Source organism: Pongo abelii, chromosome 3 (genome assembly GCF_028885655.2).
Source record: "Pongo abelii isolate AG06213 chromosome 3, NHGRI_mPonAbe1-v2.0_pri, whole genome shotgun sequence".
NCBI classification, from domain to species: domain Eukaryota; kingdom Metazoa; phylum Chordata; class Mammalia; order Primates; family Hominidae; genus Pongo; species Pongo abelii.
This window is the reverse complement of record NC_071988.2, coordinates 194,865,471-194,883,303: the sequence shown is the minus strand read 5'-3', so window position 1 is coordinate 194,883,303 and position 17,833 is coordinate 194,865,471. Positions and strand designations below refer to the sequence as shown.

At 35.1% G+C, this 17,833-nt stretch overlaps 1 protein-coding gene and 1 long non-coding RNA gene across 3 annotated transcripts in view; one reads left to right on the top strand and one right to left on the bottom strand.

The window, feature by feature from the left end:
* Positions 1-3,419, top strand: part of LOC103890547 (uncharacterized) — a 100,546-nt gene extending 97,127 nt beyond the window's left edge. Inside the window, exon 3 of the long non-coding RNA XR_654867.3 lies at positions 1,501-3,419. This is a non-coding gene — a long non-coding RNA (uncharacterized LOC103890547). The remainder of the gene's footprint in view (positions 1-1,500) is intronic.
* The window catches only part of GALNTL6 (polypeptide N-acetylgalactosaminyltransferase like 6), a 1,265,432-nt gene that overhangs the window by 425,332 nt on the left and 822,267 nt on the right, over positions 1-17,833 (bottom strand). The gene's annotated exons all lie outside the window — the stretch shown is intronic.

Genomic DNA, 17,833 nt, shown 5'->3' with positions numbered 1-17,833 from the left:
TTGCAACAATGACTATGGGAGACATGAGCCACTGCTTGGAAAATGAAGGAAAGCCAGTTATATTAAAGAAAGAAAGTGAAGAGAATATTCATAGACTAATTTTAGGATATAAGGCATTCTTCTGATGATGGTTCCTGAAGGACACAATAGAAAAGGTTTAGGAATCAGGGATGGGTAATAAAAGAGGACAAAAATCAAGTATGCGTAGGGTCCAATAGGAGATTAAAGCACGGGAAACTAAGGTGACTTGAGAGTCCTTGTGGTGATTAACGAAAACAGAGTCAAGGTTACAAGTAGATTATTTTCAGTGGATTTAAGAAGTGTTGTTAGTGACAGAGCTAGATGTAGAACTTAAGAACTCTACCCAATAAGTTATTTACTTTTTGATTTATCATTGAGATTAATGTTTATACAATTCATGGGAATATTCAATTATGTTAAATGATTTTATTGTTTCACCACACTTTGTAGAATTTATTGTGTTGTTTGTAATTTGACAGGCAGTCTTATTGAATACTTGGGAAAATGAATACTTACGCTTTCAATAATAAACTTGAAATTGCTTAAGGATAATCAACGTGATTAATATTTTTGACTAGTGGCACAGTTACATTCATGTTAATGAAAGGTAAATACAGCAATTCTGTCTGATTTCACAAATCAATTTTATTTCATAAATCTTAAAATGTTCCATGACAGGAATGGTTGAAACCTCCTGCTTATTGATTTTCTATTCCTGTCTAAAGCATTGTACGATCATTTAGAACTGTGTTAGCTTGATAGATAATGCCTTAAATAAATTTTAGTATAAATTTTACAGTTTCTAAACATTGGAATTGTGTGATTCTGATTCTGATTTGGTATCATTTTATTATTCTAAACCAAGTTTTAATTTTTTATCCTTACCCAAATTTACCTTTAAGTCCACAAGTTATCACTTAGCAATACCTAATAATCTATGTATTTCTGAATTAGTAATTGATTAATGAGTTAGCAATTAATATAAAGAATGATGAGTCTTTTTAATACCATTTTAGTTTGGCTGTTTACCCAGTTTTTGGTGTTAGAAACTAATGATTGTTTGGAAATATGTTTTACTGTTCAAATACCCTTGACAAATCTGTAGAAAATTAGACTCATTGTACCAATTTCTTCCCATATAATATATGTAAAGTGTAGCAGAGTTGAAAAAAAATCAAACTATTAAAGCCACTATTAGGAAGAAGAAAAAAGCCTTATGTTCTTTAATATCTGTCAGGATAAATAGAAGTTGTGTTTTATTCCACCCCCAGCAAAGTCTAATTAGATAAGTGCATTTTTTACCAGGAGCCTTTGATCAAGAAGCATATTAGTTTCCTATTGCTGCTGTTACAAATTACCACACTTAGTGACTTAAAGCAACACACATTTATTCTGGAGGTCAGAAATCCAAAATGGGCAAGCAGGGCTGCACTCCTTTTGAAGGCTGTGGGTAAGAATCTATTTTCTTGCTTTTTCCAGCTCTAGAGGCTGCCTGTATTTCTTGTCTTGTGGCCCCATCTCACTCTGACCTCTGCTTCCATTGTCACATGGACTTCTCTGCCCTGACCCTCCTTCCTCTGCTTATAAGGACTCTTGTGAGTACCCTGGGCCTGCCCAAGTAATGTAGAGGAATCCTCTCATCTGAAGATCCTTAACTAAATCACACCTGTAAAGTCCCTTTTGCCATGTAAGGAAACATTTGAAGGTCCAGGAATTAGGACATGGACATCTTTGGGACACCAGTATTCAGTCTACTACAAGCTTTAAGAAATGTTTATTTTCAGTTATTTACAATATAAAGTGGTATGCAGTTATCAATAAGATAAACAATGACATGTCATTATTTGGATTTTCCTCTCTGGCATCAGACTAATGACCATTATCTTAGTCACTTCCAACAATAGGGTAATTTCTATAATAGTGAATCTGACTTTTGGTTAAAACAATATCATAAAGTTGTATGGTAGAGCAAATGATTGGGTGATGAGATTACATATGATTCCAGGACTCCTTGGTCCTTAGGGACTCCATACCATGAAAAGTATCCTGTACTGAGTGAGTGTTATACTCAAGGAAGACAGTGCTTGAAAGGTGGACTGAAAATTTATTTCAAGGAATCTGAAATCCATAGCTTTTATAGAAATGTTGTCATTAGAACTATAGGTTTATCATATATACCAAATAATTATCATATGGTTTAGTGGATGAAGCCAAATATGGCACTAAGAAGAAACAAATGAATAATTTAAGTTCAATGTGCATCTGAAGTATGATATGCTACCAAAAATGTTATTGGATATAAAGCTTGCTCAAAAATAATATTGTCTACATCAAGAAAAATAATTCTGCCAAACTTGGATCTGATCATCCACAATCTGGAATACTTCATTTGTTTCTAAGTGCTATGTTTTACAAGGAATGTTTAAAAATAGGGGAACATTTGAGAAGAAAGGTCACAGAAAAATAATCGAGCCATGTGAATAATCTAAATAGGAAATTATTGAATAAGTATATTTGTGAGGAAGGTATGATAGCTCTTTTCAAATATTCAAAATTTGAAAGGGTGTGGTTAAGGGGGAAAGACAGATTAATGGGTCAAATTCAGGGGGAGATTGATCTTGCCTTGATAAAAAACCCAAAACTAAAGCTCAGAATTGTCTTTAGATTGATATGAGTTTGCATTGTAATAATTCCTACCTTTAAATTCCTTCAAGTTACCTTCAAGTTCCAGAAATTTAACCTGAGACAGTTCAAAATACATCTTATTTGAATTAAATTTGAAATAAACAGTTGCACTATATTTGAAAAATATCCAAAACACTGATGCCTGTAGCAACTGATTTATATAATATTTATCAAGTAGATACTTAACTCAAACATCCAAGATATTTCTTTAAGATAGGCAGGTAAATAACAGGTTAGGAATAAAAAGTTTAGTTATATTCTAAAGTGTGATACTGATTTCTTAGTGCTTCATGATTACTGAAGCAGACATTTTACAAGTCATGCAAAATTACAATTATGACTGAGTAGTTTGCAGTCCTCAATTATGACACAGGTGTTTATATTCCTCTTGTAAAAACTAAATTGATGTAAGCGATCAAATCTGTCATCTATTCATTAATAACATCTATGGATAAGTTGGCTCCTTGAATATAATACAGCTGATGCTCAGAGATTTTCTTTTAGTGCCTTTTGTATATATCTCTGTTATTGCATTGTATTAAAATACCTTTTTTAAAACGATTTCTGTTATATTGACCACATGATTAATTATGGGAAGGCAGAAATATACTTTACTCTTCTCTTTGTCCACATTTCCTCATCTAATTCTTGGTACAAAACAGGATTCAATAAATGTTGATTAAGTTGTAGTAATAAAGTTTATTAAACATAAATAAATTTGTGGTTGACTTTATTTAGATTAGGTACTGTTATAATAATGTTGAAACTTTCCCTTGTGAATAAGTGTTCAAAGATTTTCCACTCTTTGCTATATAATTTCATTCTTTCATGTCAGAGATCAAAAGTTGAAGTGCCTATAGGGACCCAGGCAAAGAAATAAGAAGAAACGAAAACTGGGCTAGACCAAGGAGTGCATACACTGCCCCACCAAGAAGGTTCCAGAGCTGCTTAGCTCCAGCCAACTATTGCCACGAGGGACAATGCAACCACATGTTCTAGGTGTTCAGGTGAAGATGAAAATCTGGATTTTTATATAAAAATTTTCAGTTTTTAAGTTATTGGCTACTGTGTGGACCATAAAAAACATGTCTTTGAGCCATGTTTCACTTGCAGGCAGACTGTTTGTCACCTCTGCTTTTAGGCCTTGAACACTCCTATGGACTGGAGAGAAAACACTCCAGACGAGAAGTATAACATGAACAATTTATACCTCATAAATGATGTCCTAAATACAGAGAATAGACACTTCTTTTTGAGAAGGATGGGACATATTGGAAACAGATGGAGGTGAATATGGAGTGTGGTGGTTAGTCATACTGGGGAGAGCTACATTAGATAAGTTATGAAGTTTAGGACTATGTATTAGCCTGTTTCCAGAGACTGGGTAATTTATAAAGGAAAGAGGTTTAATTGACTCCCAGTTCCACACGTCTGCAGAAGCCTCACAATCATGCCAGAAGGTGAATGATGAGCAAAGTCACACCTTATATGGCAGCAGGCAAGAGAGCTTGTGCAGGGGAACTCCCATTTATAAAACCATCGGATCTCATGAAACTCACTACCATGAGAACAGTATGGGCAAAACTGCCCTCATGATTCAATCATCTCCACCTAGCCCCATCCTTGACACATGGGATAATTACAATTCAAGGTGAGATTTGGGTGTGGACATAGCCAAACCACATATCATTCCACCCCTGGCCCCTCCCAGATCTCATGTCCTCACATTTGAAAACCAATCATGCCTTTCCCAATAGATCCCCAAAGTCTTAACTTATTTCAGCATTAACTCAAAGGTCCACAGTTTAAAGTCTTATCTGAGACAAGGCAAGTCCCTCCCACCTATAAGCCTGTAAAATCAAAAGCAAGTTAGTTACTTCCTAGATACAATGGGGGTATAGGCAGTGGGATAAATACACCCATTCCAAGTGGGAGAAATTGGCCAAAATGAAGGGGCTACCAGCCCCATGCAACTCCAAAATCCAGCGGGGCAGTCAAATCTTAAAGCTCCAAAATGATTGTCTTTGACTCCATGTCTTACATCCAGGTCATACTGATGTAAGAGGTGGGTTCCCATGGTCTTCTGTAGCTCTGCCCTGTGGCTTTGCAGGGTATAGCCCCTGTCTCAGCTGCTGGTGTTGAGTGTCTGTGGCTTTTCCGGGTGCACTGTCCAAGCTATCGGTGGATCTATCATTCTGGGGTCTGGAGGATAGTGGCCCTCTTTTCAGAGTCCTAGTAGGCAGTTCTTCAGTGGGGACTCTGTGTGGGGGCTTCAACCCCACATTTCCCTTCCACACTGCCCTAGCAGAAGCTCTCCATGAGGCCCCTGACCTTGAAGCAAACATCTGCCTGGACATCCAGGCATTTCCATGCATCCTGTGAAATCTAGGCAGAGGTTCCCAAACCTCAATTCTTGACTTCTGTGTACCAGCATGCCCAACACCACGTGTAAGCCATCAAGGCCTGGGGCTTGCGTTCTCTGAAGCAATGGCCTGAGCTGCATGTTCGCCCCTTTTAGCCATGGCTGGAGCTGAAGCAGCTGGGATGCAGGGCACCATGCCCCAAGGCTGCATGGAGCAGGGGTCCCTGGGCTCAGCCCATGGAACCATTTTTCCCTACTAGGCCTCCAGGCATGTGATGGAAGGGGCTGCCATAAAGGTCTGTAATATGCTCTGGAGACATTTTCCCCATTGTCTTGGTGATTAACATTTGGCTCCTTGTTACTTATGCAAATTTTTGCAGCTGGCTTGAATTTCTACTCAGAAAACGGATTTTTCTTTTTCTATTACATAGTCAGACTTTTATTCTCTGCTTCCTCTTGAATATTTTGCCACTTAGAAATTTGTTATGCCAGATACCCTAAATTATCTCTCTCAAGTTCAAAGTTCCACAGACGCTAGGGCAGGGGCAAAATGTCACCAGTCTTTTTGCATAGCAAGAGTGACCTTTACTCCAGTACCCAGCAAGTTCCTCAACTCCATCCTAGACTGCCTCAACCTGGATTTCTTGTCCATATCACTATCAGCATTTTGGTCAAAGCCATTCAAAAAGTCTCTAGGATGTTCCAAACTTTCCCACGTGTTCCTGTCCTCTTCTGAGCCTCCAAACTGTTCCAGCCTCTGCCTGTTACCCAGTTCCAAAGTGGCTTCCACAATTTTGGCTGTCTTTACAGCAGCACCCCACTCTATCAGTAACAATTTACTCTATTAGTCTGTTCTCATGCTGCTAATAAAGACATACCTGAGACTACACAATTTATAAAGAAAAATGGTTTAATTGATTCACAGTTCCACATGGCTGGGGAGGCCTCACAATCATGCCAGAGGGCAAATGAGGAACAAAGTCACATCTTATATGGCAGCAGGCAAGAGAGCTTGTGCAGGGGAACTCCCATTTATAAAACCATCAGGTTTCATGAGACTTATTCACTACCACATATTCACCATATATTTCTAGGTACTGAAAATATTTAAAACATTGATGTAGACTTACAGTGTTAATTCCGTTATGAATTATGGCTTCAGATATGTTTGGTTTTATCAGTGTGATATTTTTGAAACTTTTCAGTATTTTATAAAAGATTTACTTCTTTCTTAAATTACCTATCCCTTCTATATTCAGACACATTCATTACTTGTATGGCAAAATAACAAAAACAGAACCCACTGGAGGGAATCTTGGAAGCAAATCACACTGGTTTTGCTTCACAAAAACATCATTGTCCACACATGAGTTTTACAAGAATAATCTTCCCGAAATTTTACTTTGACGATTGAAATGGTTGAATAGATACTGTTTGTTCTTAGCAGGTTAAATAGAACTATGAGATTGAGTGAAGAAAAGAAAGTAGTTAAACAATGATATTGATAGTTGGAAAAACATTAACAACTGATATTATTGTAATGAAAATTTTGTCTTTTCGCAGAACTTCAAACATCAAAAAATTACTGGCCAGGTACAGTGGCTCACACCTGTAATCCCAGCACTTTGGGAGGCTGAGGCAGGTGGACTCCCTGAGCTCAGGAGTTTGAGATCAGCCTGGGCAACACGGCGAAACCCAGTCTCTGCTAAAATACAAAAAATCAGCCAGGCATGGTGGTGTGCGCCTGTAGTCCCAGCTACTCGAGAGGCTGAAGAAGAAGAACTGCTAGAACCCGGGAGGTGGAGGAGGTTGCAGTGAGCCGAGATCGTGCCACTGCGCTCCAGCCTGGGCGACAGGGCGAGACTCTGCTTCCAAAAAAAAAAAAAAATTACTACATATTCAAAAACGTTAAAAAAAAAAAAACCCTGTGTTTTGTTGCAATCAGTACTTGTCAAATGTCTAAAGAATTTTATGTTTTTCATTGGTTGATATTTCATTTACATAATGACTCTATGCAATTGTCAATTACATTTTTCATACAGTTTATATATTGCAACTCTATATATTATTGTAACCACTACTTGTTAGTTTTCTTAAGAATTTTGTTTTCTGTTGGCCAATTTTCTTTTACATACTTACTCAAATATCAGTTATATTTTCTATGCAGTATATATATATGTATATAACATATATGCATTTCCACAAAGCTATCTTCTTTTTATATAATTAGAGGGAATCAGAAAGATAAGTTCCCTGTAATTATATAAAAACAAGACAGCTTTGTGGAAATGTATATACATTATTTATATATGTATTATATATATATGTTGAGTTGGAGGAATAAAGGAAAAGTAATTAAAGAAAATATTTTTCAGAATGAAGCTATATGAAAGCATAAAAGTAAACTGTAAAAAAGAAAAGATGAGGATTGGATGGCTGTCTTAAATACAGATTGCCATGGAGATAATGGCTATTTCACAGGCTCAGAGATAGAACTCTTGAGCAGCAGATTTTTCCCCTCCAGTTTCTGTGGCAGTGTGATAGGCAGAGACGCAGGTGCATTATCAGCTTGCCGATACTGCCCTGGAGCGACTGATGGAGATAATTATGATTTCTAGTAGGAAAATTTCCCTAGAGATGACTTGTTATGAAAAGATAAAATGTATATTAATGTCCTCCCACACCGTGACCTTGGTTTTGAATTTCAGATTTCCAAGTATTTCACTGGAAAACTCCAGTCTTACTTGGGTTTGATTCTTTGACCTCAGGTCTCAAGGTTTTACTTTTTACTTTGGTTTATTGAGTCTTTTTAGGTATGTAATGGTTATGTTTTCTCTTTTTAGATGTGCTGGAAATCTGCAGAAGACTGACAGTAAGGGAAGTGGCTTGAGAAAAAGTGAGGATATTTGCAGATTAAAAAAAGAAAAACAACTTCCTATTTGGGGGAAAATCTCAGTGATGAAAAAAATTGTCTCAGGAGGATTTCCCAACATCATAATCTTCTTGAACACTAAATTCTCTAGTTAACTACAGAAATCATGTGTTACATAAAGATAAGATGGTCAAGGAAGGAAAAGTTCTTACAATATATTGCTAATAATAATCCCTGAGGGAATAATTTTAAATGATCTCTTAATGTGACAAGCAGATTTTTAATGATTTTCTCATCTTGAAGGGATATAAAACACAAGTCCCAGGTTGTCATAATAAATATAACCTGAGCTAAAATTTGATTTCCCAAATGCACAGGATTTTATTTAATATGGAATGTTCTATATCAGCATTGGAATTCCCATTGCTCAGGCTTCATTTCTATCTATACCTATGGGGATCATAAACAATCTTTTAATTGAAGTGATAATCCATAATAGCATTGATGGTTGGTGTATAAGTAGCAGAAACTGTAATGTGAAAATGCTTCAAGTTTAATAGTGGTAACTGTTGAATTTTAAATTTTGTACTTTTCATCATAGACAAAAGTGTAATTAGAAATTTTAATTAAATGCAAAGGTAATAAAAGTTGCTTGTCACATAGAGGGTAAAGTCTCAAAATATATTTAAATATTCCTTTTCACCAAAAGAGTATTAATAATTAATAATTTCATAATCTCATACCTAAATTCAATTCCGATACTCACATTAGAAAGTCTGCATTTTTAAAGCATTATAAGACTAACAAAATCTGTTCTTTTTTAACGATATAAAATGCTTGTCCATAAATAATAAATTTATTATTTTAGGAACCTCCAAAAATCCTTCAAATTTGACTCTTGTAAAAAAGTAAATGAGTTATTTTCTTCCGTGTACTGAACAATTTGTTTCTCTTGATGAACCACAAATTAGAACAGAACAAAACACACAGACACACACCACACACAGAGACATACACAAAGGCACACACAAGACACAGATAGACAAACACAACTTTACTAACAGCATTGTTGTACGTAAAAGTGATTTTTTGGAAGAGTGGATGTCTTCGTGTGTTTAGATAAAGATTTGGTAAATCAAGAAGGCTGTGACTCCCAGAGTGTAAATGAGAATCTTTGTGGCATATACGAGGTCAGGGGAAAATTATCATGTGCACTCCAGTTCAGTAATGACAGAAAAGTGGATTACAAAGTAGGTATTTTTTTTAAATGAAGGTTCTTGAAAATCTTTTAATATTCATCAAAAATTACCAAGAAAGTTTACATTTTCTTCTTAGGAAAATATAAAAAAGTTTACTTTGCTATGAAATCTTTGTTTTTAAGAAAGCCTTCTAGCACTAGCATTCCAAAAACTTCACTTTGGAAGTCACTATCTGCAACAAAGAACAATATCAATTGTGAGCCTTTGAATAATGGCATTCACAGACACTGACAATACGCATATTCAGAGACATACCATCTCTGCTTGCCAGCACCTATGGGCACAAAGAAGCTGAAGTTTGGTTAAAGAAATGGCCAGGGCAAGGAATGAAGTTTTTGTAATGATGTTTCCAAGAGAATAGGCTGGTCTTGAAAGCCTGAGCTCAAGTGATCTACCCACCTCGGCCTCCCAAAGTGCTGGGATTATAGGCATGAGCCATCGTGCCCAGCCTACCTGCAGCAGAGTTTAAATACTTGATAAAAAATTTAACCCAAGTTTAAATATTTTGAAAAAAGAAACATCAGTGGGACTTGAGATTGTGATTGATTTATTTACATTCAGATGTATGCTTGTATGCTTTCTCATTTCAAAAAAGATTTGAAGCAGTTGCTATAAACACTAATAGACAAAATGTTAGCACAAAAGTGAATGGAAAATGTACATATAAAAGAATACTGATGTTGATTTGATTATAATAATAAACCAACTAAGTAATAACAAGAAAGTGATTAAGAGGTCAAGGGTAGCAGAAGAGTCAAACAATAGAAGAAATGTATAGAGTGACAAGGGTGCATGAAAGTTTTTTTATGTCCCTATAATGTAGCAGCATGTAGTGAGTATATTTTTCTTTATTTCATAGAGCATTGCACAATACTAAAAACTCACAGAGCAGAACTGAGAGAAATTGAGAACCCAAAATCCATACAAAGAATCAACGAAACCAAAAGTAGTTTTTTTTTTTTGAAAGGATAAACAAGATCAATATACTGCTAGCTAGATTAACAAAGAAAAAAGAATATCCAAATAAGCACAATCAGGAATGACAAAGAAGACATTATAACCAATCTTACAGAAATACAAAAAATTCTCAGAGACTATTATAGAACTCCTGTATGCACATGAAGTAGAAAATCTAGGGAAAATGGATAAACTCCCGGAAACACACAACCTCCCAAGATTGAAACAGGAAGAAACTGGAACCCTAAGGAAACCAATATCAAGTTTCAAAATTGAATAAATAAATTGGTAATAAAAAACCTACCAACACAAAAAGCTCCTGACCAGATGGATTCACAGCTGAATTCTACCAGACACACAAAGAAGAGCTGATACCAATTCTACTGAAACTATTCGGAAAAAAAAAAACAAGGAAGAGGCATTTCTCCCTAACTCATTCTATGAAGCCAGCATCACTTTCATACCAAAACCTGGCAAAGATACGATGAAAAATGAAAACACAGGCCAACATCCCGATAAACATAAATGCAAAAATCCTCAACAAAACACTTGCAGGTTGAATCCACAGCACATCAAAAAGTTAATTCACTAAGATCAAGAATGCTTGATTACTGGGATGCTGGGTTGGTTCAACAAATGCAAATCAATGAATGTGATCACTGCATAAAGAGAATTAAAAACAAAAGCCATATGATCATCTGAATAGATGCAGAAAAAGCCTTTGATGAAATTCAACATCCCTTCATGATAAAACCTTCACCAAACTAGGCATTGAAGAAACGTACCTCAGAATAATGAGTCATCTATGACAAACTCACAGCCAACATCATATTGAATGGACAAAAGCTAGAACCATTCCCCTTGAGAACTGGAACAAGACAAGTATGTCCACTCTCACCACTCCTATTCAAGATAGCATTGAAAGTCCTAGCCAAAGCAATCAGGCAAGAGAAAGAAATATAAGGCATCTAAATAGGAAAAGAAGAAGTCAAGTTGTCTCTCTTCACTGACAATATGATTCTACATTTAGAAAGCTCTAATGATACTGCCAAAAGGCTCCTGAAACTGATAAAAATGATTTCAATAAAGTTTCAAGATACAAAATAAATTTATAAAAATTAGTGCCATATCTATGCATCAATAATGTTCAAGCTGAGGGCCAAATCAAGAATGCAATGCCATTTACAATAGTCACACAAAAAGTACCTAGGAATACACCTCACCAAAGAGGTGAAAGATGTCTACAAAGAGAACTACAAAACACTGCTGAAAGAAATCAGAGATGACACAAATAAATGGAAAAACATTTCATACTCAACAGTATTGTTAAAATGGTCATAATGCCCAAAGCAACCTACATATTCAACACCATTCCTATCAAACTACTAATGCAATTTTTCACAGAATTAGAAAAAAACTATTCTAAAATTCATGTGGCACCAAAAAAAGACCTGAAGAGCCAAAGCAATCCTAAACAGAAAGAACAAGCCATGAGACATCATGTTATCAGACTTCAAAGTATACTATAAGGCTACAGTAACCAAAACAGCATGGTTAAAAACAGACACACAGACCAATGAGACAGGATAGAGAACCCAGAAATGAAGCCCCACACCTGCAGCCATCTGATCTGCAACTAAGTCTACAAAAATAAGCAATGTGGAAAGGACTTTCTATTCAACATATGTTGCTGGGATAGCTGGCTAGCCATATGAAGTAGAATGAAACTGACCCCTACATTTCATCATACATAAAATTGAACTCAAGATTGATTAAAGATTTTAATATAAGACCACAGACTATGAGGATGCTAGACAAAAACCTAGGAAACACCATTCTGGACGTCAACCTTGGCAAATAATTTATGATTAAGTCCTCAAAAGCAATTCCAACAAAAACTAAAATTGACAAGTGAGATCTAATTAAACTAAAGAGCTTCTGCACAGCCAAAGAAACTATCAGAGTAAACAGACAACCTACAGAGTGGGAGAAAATATTTGCAAACTATGCATCCAACAAAGGTCTAATGTCTAGAATCCATAAGGAACTTAAATAATTTAACAAGAAAAAAATCTCATTAAAAGGTAGTCAAAAGACATGAACAGATACTTCTCAAAAGAAGACATACAAGCAACCAACAAACATATGAAAAAACTCTCAACATCATTAATCATAAGATAATTGTAAATCGAAGCCACAATGAGATACTATCTCACACCAGTCAGAATAGCTATTATTAAAAAGTCAATACACAACAGACGTTGGTGAGGCTGAGGAGACAAGGGAACGCTTATACATTTGGTGGGAATGTAAGTTAGCTTAGCCACTGTGGAAAGCAGTTTGGAGATTTCTCAAATAACTTAAAATAGAACTACCATTTAACCCAGCAATCTTATTACTGGGTATATATCCAAAAGAAAATAAATCATTCTACTGAAAAGACACATGTAGTCTTTTGTTCATTGTGATGCTATTCACAATAGCAAAGACACGTAGAATCAATGGCAGATTGGATAAAGAAACTGTGGTACATACACAGCATGGAATACTATACAGCCATAAAAATAATGAAACCATGTCCTCTGCAGCAACCTGGATGCAGCTTAAGGCCATTATTCTAAGCAAATTAATCAGGAAATACTGCATTTTCTCACTTGTAGGTGGGAGTTAAACATTGGGTATTTATGGACATAAAGATGGGAACAGTAGATAATGAGAAATATTGGAGGACAGAGGATGGCGTAAAGGGTTGAAAAACTTACTACTGGATACTATGCTCGCTACCTGGGTGACAGGATCAATGGTACTCCAAAACCTCAGCATCAGACAATATACCCAGGTTACAAACTGGCACATGTACTCACTGAATATAAAATAAAAATTGAAATTAAAAAAAAAAAAGACTTGGTAAGAAAAAACAAAAAATAAAAAAAAAACTACCAAGGAAAACAAGGTGATGAATACAGACCAACATTGTCAATAATGAGTTAGAAAGTACTAAAATACATTGTATGATCTAATTGCATTTATTTACTGCAGAGCAGTAGATACTTGTTGGTCTCCTCAATGTTTGTCTTCCCTCTGTAAAAAATGCCTTTTCATACCCCAGTAATAAACTTTAGAGGTCAATGTTTAGACTCCATGGATTTCAGATTCAATCTGATTCAGATTCTCTCTTCTAGGAACTTGAAATTGGGGTTTGCAGAAGTAATGAGTCTCTTCAGACTACCTGTACGCTGGTTGCTCAAAAACTGTAGGAGAGCATTTTTTTTTTCTAGGTGGATGGTTGGAAAAGCAGAGAAAGAGCTATCCAATAACAAGAACCAAAAACCACACAATCGTAACCTGAGAGGTGGAAATAAGAAATTATGAGATCCTAGAGAAAAATAAAGCAGCTTTAAAACAAACAAAAACAAACAAATAAAAAACAAAAACAACAACAAAAAAGCACTCCTGTTCTGCATTTGATCATACAACTCGATTTTGGGTCCAAAGAAAAAAGAATTTAAATTAATTTTTGCTTAAGCTAAAAGAGTTTATGTTCTTGTAAGAGAAAGTGTGCTGATCAACACAGTGATACATGCAAATTCTTAAGATGGATATCACATTTTAAATTATATTGGATGATCCATATAGTTGTAAAGTACAGGCTTCTGTTAATTTAGAAATTTTGGAAACATTATCCTAAACTCTATAGGTTCCATGATTAATTGTAAATGGAAGTAATTTATACTGGATGGATTAAAGTAAAACGTATGCAAAATATAATTGATGTGTAAAATATCTTATGAATAAAATTTGGGAAATAATGGTAAAGCAAAAATTAACAAAATGAAAAACCGACCTAAGCTGGACCAAGGCCCAATCTGAAATAATGAAAAAATTGCCTTCCAGACCAAAACCTAGTTCACACGCAATGTTAGAACGATAAAAAGGCTATCTGAATGGACAAGACTGGAAGATAGTGTCTTGCATTCTGGCCATGGTAGGATGTCAGCCAAGAATTAAATTTATTGCAAGAAAGCTGGAAAATTAGTTGAGTTTTTCCCATAGAAAAGAAATAAAGGAGCTGAATGGAAGGATATTGATTGGCTAGACTACAAAACACAACTTTAACTTGGTTCTTTTTAGTAGGTACCTTATGTAATTCGGTGTTCTGATTGATGCCTTTAATATTAAAATTCCTATTTAATGAAAACATGGTCCTTCTGGCTTTTGGATAGTTTCTATTTTATCTTATCTCATTATCCATCTTTTCCTTCTTTTCTTCCTCCATTCTACTTTACTTTCTTTCCTTCTTTCATCTTTCTTCTAATTTTTTATTTTTTAAAATTATATACATATGGTCACATAATCGACATCTGTAGTTTAAAGACCACATAGTTCTATAAGATTTGTTAAGAAATACATCAGTTCAGAGCATTCACGTTTCTTTTTCCCTGAAGCAATCCTTTTTAACTTTTTTAGTTGATTCTTCGGGTATTTATCTTCATAGCTCAATATAACTTGCTTGTATTGTTACTTCTTAGTTTTTCAGTTTCGTGCATTGATTTTTGACAATAAAGGATAAGGATTTAGCCTTTATCCTTCTTGCCTCTCCTCTACTGCCCCCCACACTTCTTATTGTTGTCTTATTGTATCCTTTTTAATTATGTTGCAGCCTAGGTTTAGTTGGAGCCCTTAGTGTTTACATCATTATCATGCTCTAAAAGTCTCTTAGTGAACTAGGATTATTACATTTTCTCTCTTAAAAAATACAATTTTTTTGGTATGGACTTAATTTTTGTTCATTTAGTTTTCTAGATACATTTTACTGTTCAACCTTAAATGCTTTGTCAATTATCCACATCTCCTCATCATCAAATTAATATTAAAGAAACCTCTTCTAGATCCTCAGACCTGGATCACCCTGGGCTAGGTTTCTACTGTACCTGGCACACAACAGTCCTCTGGGCACATCTTTTCATGCTCATCCTGGGGATTTCTTTGGACTGTTTTCTCAGTGAGTTCTCCTATTCCTGTCAGCCTCTCATGCATTCCTTTGTTCTTTTCTTCCTAGTTTCAGAGGAGCATATTATCTAGTAGATTTCTGGAAAAGTGTTTGTGGAAGGTGAAATTGCTGAGAACTTGGAGGTCTGAAAATGTCTTCACCTTTCCATTGGACAGATAATTGATATAGATTTTAAGTGGGAGATAATTTTTTTTTAGCGTAAATAATTTTCTAGCTTCTAATGCTGTTGAGAAATCTGAAAATACCTCTTTGTCTTTTTAATGTGACCATTGTTTTTCTTCTACGAAATCTTACATAATTTTTTTCTGTTCCTTGTTTCTAAAATGCTAAGATTATGTGTCTTGGAGTGGGCCTACTTTTATCCATTGTGTTGGGCATCAAATGGGATCTTTTGAGTTGGAAACTTTAATTGTGACAAATTCTCTTGAATTATTTTATTTATGATTTGTTTTTCTCTCTATTTTCTGTTTCTTGAGTTCCTATTAACAGGATGTTGGGAAAACTGGACTATTTTTCATAACTATCTTCTATTTTCTGTTTCTTGAGTTCCTATTAACAGGATGTTGGGAAAACTGGACTATTTTTCATAACTATCTTTCTTTTCCTTATTTTCTTGTTTTTACTTGCTCCAATTTCATATGAGGTTTTATCTTTAAAACAAAAAACTTTCCATTGAGTTTGATAGGTAGGGAGGACCATGACCCTAGTGTGAGGACCAGGGATGGCAATTCGAGGAAGAGCTTGACATTGGGCAGTACGTGGAGGAGTGGGACCCTGGATAACATAGAAACCTTGGTCCCATGAATACCGTTAGATTGGTAAGAAAAGACACACATCCAAGCAAATCTTGGTATTATTCTTAAATTCTAAGATTAAAGAGAAATCTTCTAGGAAGAAAAAAACATTAGCTACAAAGAATATATAATATCGGCAGAGTATTGAACTTCTTTATGCAACAGTGGAATTGCATATCAAGGCTATTGTGAGGAAAAAGAAACCTAAAACCTAGGATTCTTATATTAATCTCAGATTAAAGTTGTCAGAGCAAATGAAAATTAGTTTAGAATATCCAGAATGTCAGAAAGTATATCATGTTTCACATACCTCTTCTAAGAAAAATACTTTAAAACTGTATTACAAACAAAAGCAAATAAACCAGAAAAATCTCTTTTTGGAGGAATAAACAAAATGATATTTTAGCCATAAACTGACAAGGTTGTAAGGACAAAAAATTGGAAGTTGGACGTAGATTAATTATTGATAACAGAATTAGGGGACCCTGGAAAGTAATTCCCCAGCTAGCAATTGTGAAAGACAACAACTAACCTGCAGAATCTTTAAAAGTCTCAGAAAATTGAGGCTACTGTTATCTCCAGAAATAGTGGTAAAATAGGGTAGGCACATTGGCTTATGCCTGTAATCCCAGTGCTTTAGGAGGCTGAGATGGGATTACTGCTTGAGGCCAGGAGCTTGAGACCAGCCTGGGCAACATAGCAAGATCCCATGTTTACAAAATAAAAATTTAAAAATTAGCTGGGCATGCTAGCTACTTAGGAGGCTGAGGTGGAAGGATCACTTATTTTTCAGAAATAAACCAAAATGAAATTCTGCATTTATCCTATCCCAAGTCTTCTTAATTTATGCCTTCATAATGATATTTTATTCCTTACGAGCTTTAATCAACAAAAAGAAAGCCGAGCTTCTCAGTTCACAAGAGCTTCCCCTGACAGATGGCATCTTATTAATGCTAGGTCATGAAAAGAGAGTTTTCCACCTGAAGATGCATCTCTTCAGTATCAGCCATAAGGCTAAACAGAGGGAAAGCATTATGAAACCTCTAAATGGAACCAGAGTTTGGTTCAGGAACACAAAGTAGAAGATCAAGACTTTAGAAAAAGGGAATAAGGACTGTGGAAAATACTTTGAAATATTCATGGATGTTTGCAGCTAACTTCAATTTGCTAACAACTCAGGGAACTCTCCATGTAAAGAATCCTCAATTAAAGAGGCAGAAATGGGACAGACCCTCTTTGCAACATTCGAAGTCTTTAATTTGGTCCCATTATGTAACAAATGAAGAAAAGTTAGGTGGAAAGTTTAGGAATGCTTATAGTTTCTGTAACAACCTTTAAAGTAATATTAAATTGTGTTTGATGGATAAAGTCATTGATAAAATTCTGTCTTCAGTGCTTGCACGATGGTGTTTGTATATAAGAGTGTATTTGTGCTTTGTGTTAGAATAATTGATATTTCTAGATTACTAAATAAAGCACTATAACAATAACATTTATAATCAGGAGCAAAACAGAATGAAATAATAGAAACATTTAAAAATTTTTCTATGAGTGCTATACATGGTTATTCATTTACTATAATCTTCACCCTTTTAAAATGTATTATAGGGACCCCCAAGTTTGACCTGCTTAAATAAATTCTTCCCTACATATTGAACAGAAACAAGCACAATTCATGCTCATGAATAATTCTGCATGGTAAAAAATAAACCAGACTACACCCTTTTTATATTGGAGATTTCTCTCTTCCTCTCCCTTTCTTTAAACTCCTCTGTGTTGTGCATACATTACTATATCATGTAGTTATTCTTAGCGAAGTTTACATAAGCTCAAACCATCTTGGCAACTTTTCTTTAGTAAATGCAGACTAAA